Consider the following 12,720-nt stretch of genomic DNA (forward strand, 5'->3'; position numbering starts at 1 on the left):
GGCTTCCTTCGCTGGGATGACCTCAGCCAACTCCACGCGGACGACGTCTGTTTCTGCGATGGATACGTCGCCCTATTTCTAGAGAAGCGCAAAAACGACCAGTTTCGGGAAGGACACTGGATCTGTATTGCCCAAACACACAACAACACTTGTCCCGTATCCCTCCTACGCCGCTTCCTCCGCACCTCCAAGTCCTCCGGTCACGTGAAGCTGTTCCGCCGGATCGCCAACTTCCGTGACAACCTGTCCCTACGTTGCGAACCTATCTCGTACACCCGAGCCCGTGAGAAGGTGCTGTTACTGCTGTCATCCATAGGACTTGACTCATCCAAGTACGGCCTACACAGCCTACGCGCCGGTGGAGCCAGCGCTGCAACCGCCATGGGGATTCCAGATCGTCTTATCGCCCACCACGGGGGATGGCGCAGCGTACAAGCTCGGGAAGGATACATCCTGGAATCTGAATCTTCAGTTCTCTCAGTCTCGCGCTCCTTAGGCCTCTAGTCCCCCCCCTTCTCTACTTCTCCAGTACTAACGACTTCACTCCCTCGTCCCTATCCTTTCCCTTCGTGTCGGTGCGCACTACCCTATACCTTGTTGTGTTATCTGTGCATAGACAGAAAGTGGGGTTCTCTTCGGAACTTGTGAAGAAGAGAATTTCCACTTTCTGTCGGCGCACAGATGGTACTGTAGCCACTCCCCCTCTAATTAATCCCATTCCCCCATCCCGTCTCCCTTCCCCCGGTCATTCGTGCTTCCACACCTAGCTTGTGTGGCAGCATTTCCCGCCCACCCACCCTAACTTGGCTGTGTTTTTCTTGTAAGTCTTATTGTAAGTTTTTAGTTTTATTCCTTCTGTATTAGTGTAGCGTAGGACTACGGTCCCGGACTATGGTCCCGTTAATTAGGTCTTCCTTGTTCAGTTTAACGTTGTTTAACGTACAACAGATTTAGACATGTGATCATTTTCTATTTCCTATTACTGTTAAATACCTATGGTCCGATCATACATATAGTTTTGTCTTATCAACAAAATACTTACAATGTGTGTTAACCGTCTGCTATGGTTCGATATGACACTTTCGTAACGTTCAACAGTGATTGTCTTCTGGTATACTTTCACCTATGTTCAGACTTTCATAACTCATAACTATACTGGATTCTGAATCGCATTGTATTTTTCTTTTTTTGAGGAGCCATTAAAATGTCTGCCACCAAAGTGTCGGTGCGCACTACCCTATACCTTGTTGTGTTATCTGTGCATAGACAGAAAGTGGGGTTCTCTTCGGAACTTGTGAAGAAGAGAAACTTTTTGCAATAAAACGTCAAGAGGCAGCAACGCATATCATATGTCGATCTTGAATTTTATCAAGTTGAGCAACAACGTGGGTCACGTGTGTGGATAGAAATCGCACTCAAGCTTTACAACAGCTCTTATAGATACAGATCTCAAACCATGATGAGTACCGCTATAAGCTAACACATTGACATGCCGCAATCACGTGCAGATCACGTGGAACTCAACTATGATGCATGACATGCCGTTATCACGTGCAGATCACGTGTAAATCAACTACAAAGTCTACAAGCTGCAGGGTTTTACAGCGTACAGCGTACAGCACAGATGAAGCTCTTAAAACACAATGACTATTTTCAAAAGCTGACACATATTGGCAAATCACGTGTAACTGAACCAAAAATCACGTGCAGATCACGTGTAGCCGAACCAGAAGCCACTTGCCCGACATATACTCAACATTTACCACATTGGCATGCCGTAATCACGTGCAGATCACGTGTAACTCAACTACAAGTCTATAAGCTGGTGTTGCAAAGTGGCAATAACTTGCAGATGCAGCTCTCAAAACATCATGATTAGAAATTTCACCGACATAAGTTGACACATTTTCATGCCGTGAAAACATGATCATGACAATCACGTGCAGATCACGTGTAGCCGAGCCAGTAGCCACGTGCCCGGCGTATACTCACACGTGACCTGCAGACTGACAGTACTGACGCCGGCCGGGTGGATGCCGTTCTCTGCTCGGCACTGGTAAATGGCGGCGTCCCTGCGTCTTGTGTGGGGGATGTACAACGTGGATCCTCTAAAAATGTAAAAGGAAAGGGAAATAAATTTGTCAGCATGAATTAAGGATCATGTGTAGGACGGGAGACGATATCGACTTCCGACAACCTTTTGCCCATTCCGGTGGGTCTAATATTTTGAGTCTAATATTTTGAGTTGGCGCGTCATGCTGTTACATATAGGACTCATATAGTAGTAAAGTTTATGTTCATCAACAGCTTAACTGTGATCCGAGTATAAAAAAAAGTTCCTCTGGTCCGTACTGCAGCCTTCATCAGATGCGAATGGGCCGTCACGTAGGGCACGTGACCTTACAGACCCATTAGGTTAGCAATGGTGGCAGAAGAAATCAAAACTTGTTGCATTTATGTATTTGAAACTGAGTGTAAATCCAATCTGCCAATGGTGAGATTAGCATAGGGTTTACACAGTAAAATAATTTTCTCTGGTTCATACTGCAGCCTTTATCAGGTACGAATGACGAAACAGTCAGACCACGTGACCTAGCAAACACACCTAACAGACACATGGCGTGGATGCCGATATAAGAAATAAAGGCTTCTTGCATCAATCTATTTTACGCTTGCTAAAAGTCAATCTGCCTTTATTAATTGCCAGCATGGCATAAGGTGAGCACAGTATGCACAGCTTCAGTGTAACTGTGACACCAATTTCCTCAGCCCATTTCTGCAAGTCAATTGAACAATCATGCCACTACTTATTGTTCTATTCTCACTCTGGATTGCAACAATTATTTTAGAATTTTCAAGTCGGGTGAGCGATAAAAGCAAGTATCGACCTAACTCTCGACCCTGCGGACTAGAAAATGGGTCCCTAACCACTAGACCTCACGCTCTACTTGCACGGACAGCAATTCCATCTTTATGATATGAAAACTTCTCCCCTGTACCCCCAGGCATTGAACTGCGGATTGCATCTCTTAATTCATGCCTTTTCAGCCGGTGCGTTACGGGAATATAAAGCAATATGAATCCCTCATTGCCATTGCTGTTGAAGGTTCTGCATGGGGGGATCTTAGTAACGCTTTACGGTTAATTTAGGAGGGTCGGCAGAACTTTCCGGTAAATTAGGCTGTTATTGTGTAAGGATTGGGAAATACTTCATTGGATTGTGCTTTTTTTCGCATTCAATGCCCAAAACAAGTCTGCGAACGCCGGAATTTCAGTGGTTATTTTGGGGATTTTCAATAATACTTGACGATAAATTCAGGATAACAAATAACGCGATACGTGGAATCAAAGCGAGCAACTACACTTCCGACAATAGTAACATTGAATTAAGTGTCAGGCTACCACTGACGCTGAATTACGTCTCCATACGTCTCACAGAAAACACATGCAGACCCTCCCGACGTGAGCCCCAAAAAACGCACGAGCAAATTGTCCTGGCGTTTATCGAACCGGCGATCTTGTGTGTTCTCGGTGGCCTTATCTTCGCCACAAAGCCCGTTTATGTGTATATTTTACAGCCTCTGCACTCCATAACCCACCCGGTACTGTGTAGCTACTATGTACCATGTATCCCCACGACCTCTCCGCGCATTAAAGTCGTGAAACTCGCCCCGCACTGGCGCGCGGTGGCACTTGATTCATCGATTGCCAATGGGGGTGGGTTAGTCCGAGTTCCGGACGAAATAGGTTCTGATCCCGCCGTGCAGTACGCGGATCTGTTCCCTCTCTGCTTCTCCATCCGCGCGCGATCCGTCATGTACTGACAGCCGGTCTCTCCCAGCTGTCAGGGCTACGTACTTTGTGCACCGTCTGATCATTGGGCCTAGGAAAAAATGCTGTGTTTCTTGTTTCAATCCTGAAAAAATAGGTTCAGTAGGTATTATCTTTTGTTTTTTTAAGTAAACCGACTTTCTCGGCTGTCATGCCCGTACTTGATGAAACTTTTCCAGCTCCATGATCTAACGCCTGAGTGAAGAAACGTTGTTTAATCAGTTTTCCAACATTGATATTGAAAATATAAGTGTCCTCATGCAAGTTTTTCTTTGTTAATCTGTATTTTGTAACCATGGAGATCCTTGGTATAAGTTGGATCACCAGAGATCGCCAAAATCTTAAAAAAAAAATTTAAAAAAAGATAATCCCCACCTACCGACCTTAAATGTTTTTCAGGACTGAAACAGGAAACACACCATTTTTTCCTAGGCCTTGGGTTTCCCTCCAACGGCCCGGGGATGTTGACAAGGATGTTAACATTACAGTCACGCGTACGTGTAACCAACCCTTGGGCTCGCCAAGGCAGCCAGCCAATTCTGATTAAAAACTTCGGGATCTGAATCCATCCCTGAAGAGGCTGACAACAGCTAGAAAGTACACTCTTTCTTTGTTCTATCTGTGGAATACATCAAGTACTTCAGGGCAAAAAAGACATGGGACTTGGAATACAGTAGTAGTCTGTATTCCTCTTTCTTCATCCTCAATTATCGTTTTCTAAATCTTCACAACACAAATTTCAGTCTCCTTCCATATTGTGAAATGGACGAAATTAATAAGTTCTTCATTTCTTCCTCGTTCCAGCCAATTCTGATTAGAAACTTTGGGCTCTGAATCCATCCCTGAAGTGTCTGCCAACAGCTGGAAAGCACGCTCTTTCTTCTGTGGGAAAACTCAAGTACTTCAGGGCAGAAAAGACAGGGGAATTGGAATGCAGACGTTGTCGGTCTTCTTTTTTTATATACAGACTCATCTACAATCATTTGCTAAATCTCCTAAACACAATTTTTTTAGTCGCATCCCATGTTGTAAAATGGTAGAAATATTATTCTCAGTTGCATGCTTTTACTAACTACAGCACTTGCGGTGATATATTATATGCTTGTTGAAGCGATACAGATTCTATTCTCTCTTGGGGTTTCACAATCGTCAATTTTGCTGCAATCTTTTTTCTTTGCTACTGTATTTTCAGCAACATTGTAAGAAATCTTTAGAGTAGCAAGAAACCATCTTGCTTGGCGGGCCAAGCCAAAAGGCAACCTACCAAGCAAAACTTAAAACAAATTCAAAACATCAACCAAACACCGCTCAAACAGGCATTTACCGATCGATATTTCTACAATTTGGAAATGTACTTACGGTTGTTATTTATGATGCTAATTTCACGTCTGGTTTGTCTTCATTCGCGTTTAATTCCGGCCCAGCGCGGGTCTAACCGTGGTAATGTGATGCCGTAAGGAGGCCTTACACGGTGATTTCCCGCGTGTGCCCATTAGCAATATTAGTCTTCATTACCGCAGTATCGTAAATTCGTTATAGTCAGGAATATTGATGACACACACAATGTCGGCTCGTGCGCGACGTCGTGTGGGGAGTTTGAGTGGCAAGTCGTCTGCTGTTGGAAACTTGTCATACGAGTACTAGTATATGGTGTTTGCACCCACGTGACTATGACGTAAGAATTGTACGCCATGTTGGATGTTTAACCTCGTAGCTGCCATAAAACTTGGTACATATAATTATGTAACAGTCACGAGGTAATTGGATATGTCTATTACGTGCTTAAGAACCGGCTGTTTCGTGTATTACTTACTGTAGAAACCTGGGGTCTCTGACCCCAACCCTTCATTCTGAGAGCCATTTCTTTCGCCCTTCATTTACACTCAAACACACCATGGTTTAATCAGAATAACGACTTATTGGAGGGAGAAGGACCTCGGTATCTACCAGAGTCTTTGCTTCTCTAATGTCGAAGAAGAAGCATTCCTAAGTACGTTCAGGGTGATTATAGGTATATTTTGGTTACGGTGGATACTGATTTGCCAATTTGATACTGTCGTGTACCAACATGTAGCCACCGGTGCAGCAGAAGATTTTCTTGGAGATTTGCCTGGACAAAATTGGGCCCTGAGGATTGTTAGAGAACCGTCTCTTTGTCCCTTCATGAACACAGCCAGACACAGCATGGTTTAATGAGAATAATGACTTCCCAAGTTACTTCAGGATGTATCCCGGAGGGATGTAACGACTGTTAAAAAGTCTGCCGGCTTGGACTGGTGCCCATTACAAGTCTGAGGCCAGACCACATTAACCACCGACACCCCATCTACTCCACTCCATGTGCTTCTGCCGTTCTGGGTGTGGCAAATAGATACTTCCTTGCCAATTTGACAATGTACATTTGGGAATACATCTATAGCAGCAACACCTGTGCTAAAGTGCAATGTGAACCAGTCAGAATTGCCCTGAGGAAGGTAACAGACGGGCACCAAAACGTCGGCTGAAGAAAAGACTTGGTTGTGTAAAAAGAGTCTCTTTACTCTCTTACTGTCTTGTAACGACCAGAAGATTTGCCTAGAGATTGTAAGATGGGGTCTGGAGAATTAGATGACTATTAAAAAGTCTGCCGGCTTGGACCGGTGCCCATTACGTGGCCATGGCCAGACCACATTAAGCACTGACACCCCATCTACTCCACTCCATGTACGTCTGTCATTCCCTCATCATTAGTGCTGCCAACTGCAGGCTGCAGGCTAAAAGTTGTCTGCAGTCGGGAAATCGCTCATACAAGTATATTGTATTTTACCCACGTGAAAACGACGTAAGAGTTGCCATTGTAAGCCCAAATGCACTGTGGGTTAATCAGGAAAATGACCACCTACTAGTATGTAGTCTCAGGAACGGTAGTTGTATCTGTTTAGGGTGTGGCAAATTATATTCTTCCTTGCCAATTCCATACTGCCTCGTATACGTAATAACTACCAGAAGATTTGCCTAGAGATTGTAAGATGGGGTCTGGAGAATTAGACGACTATTAAAAAGTCTGCCAGCTTGGACCTGTGCCCATTACAACTCTGAGGCCAGACCATATTAAGCACCGACACCCCATCTACTCCACTCCATGTGCTTCTGCCGTTCCTTCATCATTAGTGCAGACTGCAGCCCGGTTCTAAGGAGGTGTGACTAAAAGCGGCCATTTTTCACATGGGAGAAGGTCGGGACTTTGGCGCGGACGTAGCATATTAAGTATTTTTTTTTTAGTATAGCTGTCTTATCCAGGCATATGTTCCTCTTACCAGTAGGACATTGTTTTTGTTATAAGTTACAAATTACGCTACAGCCCAACCAATGATGTATGTAGAGTCGTGTTGCCCATCCGTCTTTGTTAAGGGAGTTCAAGACTACTTGGTTTTCACTGTTAATAGCGTAGGCAATAGATGCATGTCTCTGAATCTTGGGGATGAAGTTTAGTGCCCCTGCATTTTCGCGCTAATCACACGATAAGCAAAATAAGAAATTAATTTCCAAGCTGATTTTAAGAGAGAAGACCGTACTACGTTTTCAAGATTTTTTCTCTCTTCGTGAGCCTGTAAACGGTTAATCTCATAGGTCATTCGATGACAAGTTAGTATCCATTGGTCAAAGGAGTTTCCATTAGCCACCTAGCTGGTAAATGGACACTAGGTGGCTAATGGACACTCCTATCCTCTGACCAATTGATACTGCCTTACCACCGTATGATCTACATGTACTTGGAGATAAGTAAACGGTACAGTATTTCAAACGCCGGTGGTTAGACATCCAGGTAATAAGATACGCCAAAACCAGTTATTCAAGCAAGTGGATATGAATTTGGCAGGCAGCATCCACTACCTTTCGTCAGTGACACTAAAGACTTGCAGGAGAAAGGCGGGTTTTTTTTTTCTTTATTAAAACATTTATGAGCAAATTGGACAAGATGACGACACACTCAAGCCGAAAGGCGGGTTTATAAGCACGAACTATTGAAATCATATCCAGCGGCTTAAAAAAAAACTTTTTTGGGGGTACAATCTTTCCCCACAACAACTGCTGGGCTTTCCAAATATCGTACGTACCTCTCGAGTCTGTTTTGCGGCATGCCTCCCGCCAGTTTCTTCCACCTGACGACCGGTCGCGGGTTGCCCTCGGCGTGACAAGTCAGGTTGGCGGGCTGTCCCTCCGTCACTGTCACTGACGTCTGGTCAGCTTTCACCGTGGGGGAGTCTGGTGGAGAACAGGAACTGGAATTAGTTTTGTGCTCTTTAAACCTTATACCCATACAATAGTTTAATCGGTAGAGTGTTTGCCTTGTAACCGGGAGGTCGTGTCAAGCGACAAACCCCGGTCGGGTCATACCGAATTAAAAGATGATACATTCTACTTTCTCTGCTTAGCACTCAGCATCTATGAGAAAGAGTATGGGAATGACAAACACACACCAGTACCAGTGGACTTGCCCCTTGCTGTAGTGCTTGCACAACTGTGTGACCCAAGGGCTACAGAAAATGAGATGGGCGCCACTCCTATGCTCTGCAAAGAAGGGAGTGGGACCTTTTTTTAACCACATCAATGCCGATGAAGGTTAGACATCCAGGTAATACGATACGCCAAAAAGCAACTGGATATGATTTTGGAAACGGTCTGACGTTTCAGCCAATATCCACTAGCTTTCGTCAGTGTCTGACTCAGTCATTATACTGAACTGTTATTCACCAACTGGGAAGTGTAAAAGTCATCATGAACATATCACCCCATCCCAGAAAAGAAGGCCAACGTTAAATCGATGCGTAAATCAATCGATGAACGTTTCTTTTAACCCCAAAAGTTCAGAAGCGATAAACGACAAAGATGTATACTGTTGGATGTGGCGAGCCGCGCTGCGTCTTCGGTAACGGATGTGTGATCAGGGGAAAAAGTAGGGCACCGAGTCAGATCGGATAGCCGGCAGGGCAATAGGCATGGTCATCATGCTAGAACCGTGGTTTTGAAGCATTTATCAATATGTTTAATGTCCAAACCAATCTTAGTGGTGTGAAAGCTTAAGACCGTAACCTAGCTGATTTCATACGTCGACGAAATACGGCATCTAGAAAGAACATTATGAAATGTAAAATAGATCAAACAACGGTAATAAGCACGGTCATCGTGCTAGAACCGTGGTGTGGTTTTGAAGCATTTGTCAATATATTTAATGTCCAAACCAATCTTTCTGTGGAAGGTCGTAACTACTTTATACCTTGACGAATGTACGGCATCTAGGTAGAACATTACGACATGCAAAATAGATGAAGCAACTGGATAAATTCTAAAGGGAGATCTCATAGTATATATTATAATCATAGTTTCAGATAGCATCCACTATCTTCCATCAGATACTGAGAATGCATATGAGTTATTTATTCATCAATATTTTAATGTCCAAACCGATTTTGGTGATAAAGACCGAACTTAACTGATTTTGAACAGGTGAGTCTAAAAGTAGGGCTTCTCGCCCAGTGTGTCAATGTAAAAATGTGTATCAGGGAAACATTAAAATGATATGGGTCATTTATTTATCAATATGTTTAATGTCCAAACCAATCTTTGTGATAAAGACCGTAAGGCTTTTTAAAGGTTTCTCTTAAAGCATGCCTTTTCGCCCAGTGTGTGAATGTAAAAATGTCTATCAGTGTCTGAAAAACATTATAATGATCTTTGACTCCGAAATCGTCCTATAGATTATCAATTTGTAACGACACAATGGTCGCCCTGCGTCGAGTGGGCTTGGCTGTGGGCGTTTTCAAGCGTCACTCCTTTTCGACCTATGTAACACGTACATAGCCGTATAGATCGCTATAAAAATATAGAAGGTTTATTGACGTTTTATGTCAGCAAACTTTTGTATATGAAATACAAAACAAGCCATAGAATTCTATTTACTAAACATTAAGGGACCATAAACGTGTATCCATAATGGCCTGTAACAACCAGTTCGGGATTTCAGTGTCTTTTGTAATAGATGGCAGACCAGGGTAAAATCTGGGGCACTGAGGCCTATCAGATAGCCGACGGAGGCAGTTGGCACGCAGGACATGCTGTAATGGTAGATTTGTATCATTCATCATTTTGTTGTCATACGATGGAGGGAATGCCCCGTATCTATGGGCTTGCAGTAAGGGGCGTTTCACGTTGTCTTATGCCCACCTTCACTGTTTAAGTTCGCAATTTAGGCACCTTTGTTGTAGCTTGGCAATTTGTCAACTTGAAACGCAGACATTGCAAGGAGTGCCATGTGTCTATGGATTTGGTTTGGGGCGGCCCTCCCATAGTTTAAGAGCACAATACATGATGATGAAGTACTCTAAAAATTACTTTGTTGTAGCCCGGCAATTTGTCAACTGGAAACGGAGGCATTGCAAGGAGTGCCATGTGTCTAAGGATTTGGTTTGGGGCGGCCCTCCCACAGTTGAAGAGCACAATGCATGATGATGAAGTACTCTAAAAATTACCTTGTTGTAACCCGGCAATTTGTCAACTGGAAACGGAGGCACGTGTATATACAAGCGTGCCATGCCAAACTCAATTTAAACTTCCAAACCTGCGACCGTATTAACTTCAAAGCAAAACGTTGTACCCTGTCACAGTACAGGAGACTGCGAGTCAAAGGACGCTTTCAACTGGTTCACCCCCGTTTCACCATCATCGATCCAACGAACTCGCTTTAAATTTGCTCGCCTCTTCCGCTAAAATAAACTTCGAAGTGTCATTCATAGTCCTTTCTTTATATCTTTGTATATATATCATAGGTGTAGGTGTGTCTGTCTGTGCGTGTGTGAGTGTGTGTGTGTGTGTGTGTGTGTGTGTGTGTGTAGGTGTTCCTATGCACGTGTATACGAGCGTGCCATGTCAAACTCAATTTAAACTTCCAAATCTACAACCGCATCAACTTCAAAGCAAAATTGTCAAAGGACACTTTCAACTGCTGCACCCCCATTTCACCATCATCGATCTATAACGAACTCTCTTTAAATTTGCTCGCCGCTTTGGCAGGCGCCTTCAGGGCAGGCCCGCGTAAGTCCAAGGCGCCGACTCCACTTGGCTCGCGCGAAACAATGTCTGTATTACAGATTGGTCTGCATCTGGAATCACCCTCGGGGGCGTGAGTGACGCAAACGGACGACTTCTTCTGTAGAAAAGCCCTTCCCTCTTCCCGCCAGCGATGCCCCTTCCGCTGGAAATCGTTATGGTGAGAAGTAAGGGGTATAATTCACGTCCAACCCCGGACGGTGACTTAGTCCGGGGGTGATTAAGAGCGACTTTTAATTACCGATCGCGCCTGAACCTCCCCCGGCGTAATTAAAGAGCACGAGATAAAAGAACAGCGGTTACAGTGATGGACTGAGGGCGGCTGGTTCCCGGCACTTTAGTCATCTCTCCCTTAGCAAGACGTATGGGGCCTTTAGGTCACTTCTAGCGGAAGGGAGCTGGAGAGAGAAAGTTGTTTAACGGAAGAGAAATGCATCATTTCTCCGGAATGGTCTCAGGATTTGCGTCATGTGGCGTAACGGAAGAGTGCTGGAATCGGAACCAAGAGGTCCTGGGTTCGAGTCTTTAAGTCATTTCTATCGGAAGGGACTGGGAGAGAGAAAGTTGTTTAACCGAAGAGAAATACATCATTTCTCCGGAATGGTCTCTGGATTTGCGTCATGTGGCGTAACGGCAGAGTGCTCCGCTCGGAACCAAGCGCTCCTGGGTTCGAGTCCTGACATGCCACCGATCTTGTGCCCTTGGGAAAGGCACTTTGCACGACGTTACTCACTTAACTCAAGTATTGCCCTGTACTGTATTTGTCCTCTGTGTTAGTGGTGGCAAAAAATAAGTTGATATAACTTGAGTGTGCCGTCAACATGTCTAGTCATGAAATGTTGGAGTATGAAGAAAAATTGCGAAATTGGTAGGCAACAGAATAGGTTGCAGAGGTGGGGGTGTAGAAAAATAATGGGTAGATTTGCATCGGAATGGTCTCAGGATTTGCGTCGTCGACGACGAAGTTGTTAGGGCCTAGGAAAAAAAATGTTGTGTTTCCTGTTTCAGCCCTGAAAAATAGGGTCGATGGGTAGGGATTATATTTTTTGGACTTTTTTTTTTTCACTTCTCTAGTGTTGTTGGTTTTTTTTTCAATGTGAATGCTGTAAAACCGAATGTGCAACATTTTATCATGGAGCTAGAAAAGGACGATCGGCTAGAAAAAATTATGTTCCTTGCAGGGGTCCACTGAAAAAAAGGCTAGGGTCGGCAGTTTTTTCTGTAGACCACAAGAAAAATAGCCTCTTATGATACCGATTGTGGATCTAAATAAAACTCAAACTTCTAGGCCTGCCTGCCTGCCTGCCTATATGCACAGACCAGGTACTGGCCCCTTGCTCCCCTCCAGTCAGCTCTATCAAGGGCAATAGTTTCTGCTTCTAGGGTCGGTCGGGAAACAGGAAATACAACTTTTTTTCCTAGGCCCAGGCAACAGAATAGGTGAAAAGGTGGGGGTGTAGGTAAATAATGGGTAGATTTGAGGGGATGAACGGAAACTGTTGCGACTCTCGCAGCCGTACATCAGCGTGGCCGGTAATGGCGCGTGTCTAATAGTGGGGAGAAATCAACGGCTCCGGTCCAGCGAGAGGCTACATTTGTAACAACTTCGTACGTGTGAGGCAATGCTACAATGTAAGGGTGATGCTACAATGTAGCGGCCCACGTGGGACGGGCCTCTTTGTAACGTCGTACGTGTGGCAGAGGCAATGCTACAATTCGGGGAGAAATCACAGGCTCCGGTCCAGCGAGAGGCTACATTTGTAACAACTTCGTATGTGTCAAGCAAAGGCAATGCTACAATGT

The 12,720-nt window shown here is 44.4% G+C and overlaps 1 long non-coding RNA gene and 1 pseudogene across 1 annotated transcript in view; both read right to left on the bottom strand.

Annotated features, from left to right (window-relative positions):
- The window catches only part of LOC109485583, a 9,034-nt gene extending 3,766 nt beyond the window's left edge, over nucleotides 1-5,268 (bottom strand). The window contains exons 1-2 of the long non-coding RNA XR_002141138.1: nucleotides 5,191-5,268; nucleotides 1,993-2,108 (exon numbers count right to left, since the gene is read on the bottom strand). This is a non-coding gene — a long non-coding RNA (uncharacterized LOC109485583). The remainder of the gene's footprint in view (nucleotides 1-1,992; nucleotides 2,109-5,190) is intronic.
- LOC109485570 overlaps nucleotides 1-12,720 on the bottom strand; it is a 43,337-nt pseudogene that overhangs the window by 22,250 nt on the left and 8,367 nt on the right.

This window comes from Branchiostoma belcheri, unplaced genomic scaffold (assembly GCF_001625305.1).
Source record: "Branchiostoma belcheri isolate BF01 breed outbred unplaced genomic scaffold, Haploidv18h27 scaffold77, whole genome shotgun sequence".
Taxonomy (NCBI): Eukaryota; Metazoa; Chordata; class Leptocardii; order Amphioxiformes; family Branchiostomatidae; genus Branchiostoma; species Branchiostoma belcheri.